Raw genomic sequence first — 7,153 nt, forward strand, 5'->3', positions numbered from 1 at the left:
CCCCCCCCCCCCCCCCCCCCCCCCCCCCCCTCTCTCTGCTCACACTCACACTCACACACACACACACGCACAGAGTGGCTCAATCCTGATCTGTCTGACCCCGGTGAATGTGGATCAGTGCGGAGGCACTGACAACTGAAGCTCTGGCATGCCGACAAGTCTGATGTCGATGAAGTGATGCTTTGAATTAAAAGTACTTTTGACGCTTAAGAGGAGCTAACCTGATTTGACTGTCTAACGTGATTTGAGTGGGCTCAGACGGAGATAGAGTGCTACAGTGTGTGGAGGGAAATGGATCTCTGCCAGCCGAATCTGCTTATTCAGTCGATAATGGAAGCAAACGCGGCCAAATGAACCCGGCGGTTCAGCATGGAGCTAATCTGAAATGTTAACAGTATAGCCCTTGCATTGATGCTATTCTAAGTTTTATCACTATGGCTATTTAATAGCCTCCGCTAAATGCTCTTGAGCATTAGAAGCATTTAGTGTGGTGATCATTGATAAGCTCTCACATTTTTTTTATTGACGTTCAGTAAATGAATGAAATCATGTGTAATCCAAATGTAGTCATGCCTAAGTGTGTGTTTTGTTTAATGGTTGGATTTTTGATCCCGCTGAACATCTATGTTCCTCTCTATCACCGTATTTGGTTACCACTGAATATATTCATTCTTAAAAATAATTTTCTTTGCCCATGTGGCTAATTTTGTTGTGAGAAAAGCTATTGATGAAAGAGGCCGGGCTTCTGCGGTGTTTTTCGGAGGAGAGAGTGTGTCACAAATGGTGAGATACAGAGTGCAGAAGCGTTGATTGGGGAGAGGTTGGTGGAGAAAAAGATTTGACTATTAGGACGCCCATTTATATCTGTGTCTATGAAGCGCAGGCAGCATGTGTGGGTTTCTCTTACCAACTCTCTCTCTCTGTGGCATCACTGTTTGTGTAGCAAAAAGCAGGGTCTTTTGCTTTGTATGTAAAGAAGGTGAGGTGCAGCGCTTCACCCCCCCATCCTCAAAGAGCATTAATCATTGGTTCTCAAAGACACAGTCTCTCTGAGGAGCAGTCACTCACCCCAGAATGACGAGACACACATGAAAGCTAGCAAAGGGGAGGTTCAAGATAAGGTATAGCGAACCATCCTGCAGGGAGAAGGGGGAGAGGATTTCCCCTCTCATTAAAGATCAACTGCTTGGCTCTCGCCTAACGAGAACTCCATCTTCAAAGCAAACAAACAAACAAGCACTCACTTGGAGGGAACCATAAAACGGAGAAGAGGCTTTCCACAATAGACTATATTGCATATTGTCAAATCTGTACCTGCAATGAACTCTCTGGCGTCACGCATGTCAGCATAAGCTGTGGTTGTGCGCTATCAATGTGAGGTGGTAGGTCACAGGTGGTATCACGGGGGAAGCAGACCAAAGCTGGGTCTTCTTCTGCTCTTCTCAGAAATGCCTTCATGATCTCCAAGCGTGAGACCTCGACCCTGTGGACCAACCCTTGCTGGGCCTTTAATCCTGTCTAAAAGAATCAGGAATATGGCTCCTCTGCTCCTTCTCTGGCCTTTGGGTCCTCCAACAGTTCCCAGTATATGAGGGGATTAGCAAAGCAGGCCGCGAGCACCCCCACTGTCTCAGTGTGGAGCCAACCTTGCAACCCTGTGGCCAGGTGGAGCTCCACGATGGGTGGACACCCACGACTGAATTAGCCTCTCTCTTCCTCTCTAAATGAGGTGTCCTGAAGGGCGCCAGGTAAGACAGGTCACGAGGGGTGAACAGACCCCTGTGGTCTGACACAAAAAGAGTCAGAGGATCACCTGCCGCTTGCCAGATCAAATGAAGGCTTAAATAGGGGGCTCTTGTCAAATCTCTCTCCATGAATACTCAGGAAGGCCAGAGACTACTGTATAGCCTCCCCCAGGCTTGGCCTCCTGTAGACCAGAGACCCTGTTGACTGCTAACACCTCTGTACTTCAGCCCAGGTCCCCTCGCAGTAGCCATCAAGCTCTTAATTCCTGCTCTCAGCCCATCACTAAGTACTGTGTGCATAATAGACCTATAATCAACCCCTGGCCAATGGAGCCTTTTCTCTCAGCGTGTCTGCACTCATGTTGAGCTCGCATGTCGAGTTGCAATGAGATGCTAATTAGACTTCATATCTACAGGGCTAATCTGTGTGTTCACATTCAGGTGCTTTTAATCCACTCCATAGCCGAGCAGTTTGCTAATGTGCAGGTAGTATTACCATAGTGGTCAAGAGAAAAGGCAAAAATGATCTTGTGAAAAATGATGATGTAGACATGTTTGAAGAGAGCTGTTCTGATATAACACGACGCAGTAATTATCTATGCGCAGGCATAGTGTGTTCTGTGGCCGTAAGGTTAATGGTCAGATTCTGTTCTCTCTACCAAATAACCTCATCAAACTGCACTGCATGACAGGGTAAGTGAGGGGTGTGGCGATCTAGGTGCCCAACACAATGCCCTTTGTCAGTCAGCCTCATTCCTGGGGGTGAAGAGGAGCGAGGGAGGGCGCATCAGAGGCAGCCACAGGCCATTGGGTCTGTGCGATTGGCCTTAATCCGCCAGCTAATAAGTTCAGAGAGGGGCCATATGCTGCAGTGCAATGTGTGGGGAGGGGAGTGTTGCCTCATGTTACTTACACCAGGCCGGCGCTTTCTCAGGTACCGCCCTCCCACGGTCTGTTCCTTTGTACTGGGGGATCAGCCCTCTCCACGCTGTGAATGGTCCGAATTGATTAAACCCCACCGTATAATTGTCAGCAAATCCCAGCGAATCATTTCCCATCCATTTGAAAAGTACAATGTGCGTTTCTCTTTTTCTACCCGCCTCCTTTCTTCCTCACCCTCCCCACCCCTCAATGTCCTTCCCCTCCTGTTTTCTTCTCTTTTTTTTTTTTTTTTTTCAAGGTCTCAGGTTTGTCCCTGCGTGCCCATCTCGGTCCCCTGCATGAGAGAGAAAGCAGAGGCAGGAGGAGAAGGAGGATAAGAGATGCTGGAGTGAGGAGGCATAGGGTATGCTTGGCTGGACAGTTGGCCGTAGATGAAAGTGGGCAAAGGGAGACGTGTTTTAATCTGTGGCCCGGGCCAGAGAGCGGGGTGCTGATCTGAGCTGCCACCTGCCTGGGCACAGCCAGGCCTGAGTCTGGTCACAGCATCAGGTTAACACCATGGCATTCAACGTTTTAAGGAGGCAGAACAAGTGGAAGAGGTATCGCTGTTCTAATTGTAAGGTTCATTTTTTCTGTTACGTTTTTTCTGGTCTGTCCTCCAATAAAAAAGAAAAATCTGTCGTTTGTTTACGTTCAAGTGAAATTATTATAGAGACAAATCCACGTAGGGAGGTGGAAGGGTTAACAAAACACCTGACTTTAACACGGGAGACTGCAATTTGTTTTTCTTTTAAAATCAATTAAAGTCAATGTTGTCTTTTTAAAACCATGACCACAATTGTTCCTCAACCTTAACCAAGTGGTGGTACTTTAAACATGACAATGGAGATCCCCAGACCTTTACATCTGAACCCAAACCATGGTGTTTCCTTAATCTTAACTAAGAACTTATTTAACCCAAACTGTGATGTTTCCGTAAACCAAGTTGTCTTTGTGTCTTCACCTAACCAAATCTCAACAATAGTGTTTTAACATCATAAAATGGATTTGTAACAATTGGAAAACATCCTGTCAATAGAGGCGTCAGATCAGAAAACGCTGGGTCGTTCAAGAGGATGGTTAGTTTCATCTGAAGAACTTAATGGATAACTTAATTAAAGGAGTGTTGACATCTTAATGACAAGTGATCTTTTACGTGAACACGTCTTTTAGTATTCAAATCCAAAATATTCAATTTGTAGGCTTTTATGATATTACAAACTTATTTACATATTTTTGGACATAGAAAGGATAACAGAACTATTATCTGTAACACTGACCACAGACCATCAAACCTCTGACACTTGTCGTTCCTCTAATCAATCCCCCATTATAAGTACACATGTTTAACTCACATTCATTGATCCAAGAGGTCCCTAGAGAGAGGTGCAAGACTCTCTGACCTCAGTCATTTAACCCTTGACCTCAGCTACCACATTTTGCTCTAGAGTAGATTTTGAAACTTGCAATCACATTTTTCTTTGACATAACATAATCATCCTGGACAAAAAATAGTACGAAGAAGACTTTGAATTAAATCATCTTTTCGAGGTCAAGAATGAACTTTCACAATATAAAAATATATATTTTTTACGGCTGTTTGATGGACAGATCTGTTTAAGCCTAAAATTCAGTTAAAAAGGAGCTCATACAATTATTTGAGTGTCATATCCAGCAAAATGCACCTCATTATAATGGATCGTATCTGATGTTTGCCAACCACATCCCTTGGAGATCCTCTTTACATATGGGGTCATATAGGCCTACATACAAGCAATCCCTGTCACGAATCTCGTAACCTGACATTGATCTTCAACTTTGACGCTTGGCTTTCATTACTGGCTGAAGGGCGTTGTTTGTGAGAGTGATCTTCATGTAAAGTGCTCATAAACGATCACAGGCCATGCAGGCAGATTTATGATTATGGGGGGTTACAAGGAGACGAAGCACAATGCAGCATCCCATCTATACTCTTATAAATGGCAGTCGTCTGAGTTTGGGGTTTGTATGCGGTCATGGGGGTGGTGTTGATAGCGATGATGATGATGATGAGATGGAAAAATATGAGGAGGCTGGGATGAGGTGGGGAAAGGCAGAAAGTAAGCTGTTATGCAATAAGTGATAAATGATGCTCTTGGATGGATAATAGAGCCCGACCGAGTCTGTGCTAATTCATATGAAAACTACCATTCAAATGCTCACATGGACACAAAACACATATTAACATGCTAATTCTGGATGTAGCTCGTGGTCAGGAAATGTCGCACCTCTGGCCCCTTATTTCCATGCTGAATAGTTAACCTTGAGATCAATGCTGGAAAATGCTATCCTTAAAGACTGTCCCTCTAAAGACCCCATCTACAGTTTCCCACTCACAGTTCTGTATTGTTAATGACTTCCCGTGCATATTGTCTCCACTTTTCAAAGTATAATGCTTTCTATAATGGGGCTTTATCCAAACAGGTGTTGGACCGGGGAATTCAATGACTACAATGAAGTCTTATTCCATCTCTGCATTATAACTCAATGTATTTGTCTGGCTTTTTGGTCATCATTCTGAACGCGAGGTTAGTCGCTGATTATTAAACCTTCACTTGTCCAGCCTAATGCTGTGTTCACACCAAACGCGGCACGAATTAGTGAACGCAGCATTAGTCCTTAATGATGTCCGTTAACTAGCACAGGAATCCTTCAGCAAGAGTCTCCTGGGAATGAGGTCGTGGTGTTTGGTTCATGACCTCCGACCTCCAGTGACCATAGTGGTCTGACCCACACATGTGCTCTTGTACCAATGAGGTCATCAATGAGATCTTGTCAAGGGCCCTGAGCAAACAGATTAGGCCCATTGTTTGTAAATAGGGTGACCAGCTGCCTCACTGCCCGTCACTATAATTATGTGACCCGTGAAGAAGAAAACTGACACAAGGCCCAGTTTTATTGGGAGCTCAAGTGGTTAGATGCTTGTTTTTCAATGAATAGTTTAAACAACACCTCCTTTTTATGAAAACCGGAGAGCTTACAAATTCTTTTTTTAGGTCAAACTCAATAAAATTTAAATATCCTACCATTTCAACAATCAATAAAAAAAGCTAAAGAAAAGCTAAAACATTACTAATCAAAAACGATTCTCATCAATCTAACATTACTAGCAAAAACAGTCAAAGCCAAGGTGTCTAGGATAAAGTCAAGTGTTGCTTAATGCCCATCATTCCCTCGTTAACCACCTGCTTCACAACAAAGTGCTCCCCTAGCATTGCAAGAGACCCACCCTACCTGTGTCCACCCAGTCGGGCAAGCCCTCCTTGACCCTCTGGAGGGAGCGGCGTGGCTGACCATATCCTCATTTGACCTGCATCTCCAATATGGAAAGGGACACTGCCGGAAGGTCAGAGGTTAAATGACCAGGACTGTTTACAAGGCTATGGGGAGTTCAAACAGCAGACGTTTGTCCAGTCTTTGTCCTCACCCTGTTAATGACTCCATTAAAGGCAGACAGCGTAGCGAGACAGAGTATTTAAGCCATTATTGGTCAAAAGTATATTTATTTGAAGAATGAATCATTTAAAATTATTGATCCAAATGATGAAGTTCATTAGTAGCGGATTTAAGTATGGAAATATATGAAGATGCAAGAAAAATATATAAGTGTACTAATGAATAAGCAGCTAGCAGTCCAAACCTAAAACTTCCACACCGTAGCTTCTATACATCTTCTCAACTGGGTTATGAATCTGATTAAGACAGGGTTTGCTTTTGTTTGGACACCCTGTGTTTACATAAAGAGGCCCAGTGGGACCAGCCCTGGAGGTCAGAGGGTCGAACTTCGGTTGTCAGAGAGCCTTGTGACATTTCTTTCCCACGTTTCCCGGCTCCTATTGTCCGCGGTGAGGAGCCCCCGTTAACGTTTGGCCCTGGGAGGTAGTGTGGCGTGAGAGGGAGGCCTAGGGCCCTCAGCGGGTCCCTGGGAAACGGGCGTAACCAGGCGGGGTTGAGGCGAGCGGGGACAGCATGGGGTCATTTTCCGGCTTGCTGCCCCTCTATAGGGCTTTGGAGCACAGTATTGGCCCCTGGAGGAGTGCTGGTGTGGAAGACAGTACAAAGGCCTTTGTCTGTGTGTGTGTGTGTGTGTGTGTGTGTGTGTGTGTGTGTGTAGGTGTAGGTGTGTGTATGTGTGTGTGTGTTAGAGAGAAAGCTGTGTGACTGACTACACACATCAGCAGTTTGTGTGAGTATCAAAATGTTTATTTTACATGTCTATAAATCTTGTTCAACGGTTTTATAAATAACTAATTGTGATAATGGATAAGCAGGTCAAATAATGTCATGTTGATTTTAGCCGGGCACGGCCAGCAACCTGTAAAAAAACTGACAAAAAACGGGATGATGATTCAATAAGCTGCCCTTGACGAGTGGTCAGGATTGTCACATAATTGCTTATTTACAAATAAATACTGTAATGTAAGTAGAAAGTAAAATATCTTCAATAA

This window comes from Anarrhichthys ocellatus, unplaced genomic scaffold (genome assembly GCF_004355925.1).
Source record: "Anarrhichthys ocellatus isolate YVR2014 unplaced genomic scaffold, GSC_Weel_1.0 scaffold9, whole genome shotgun sequence".
Taxonomy (NCBI): domain Eukaryota; kingdom Metazoa; phylum Chordata; class Actinopteri; order Perciformes; family Anarhichadidae; genus Anarrhichthys; species Anarrhichthys ocellatus.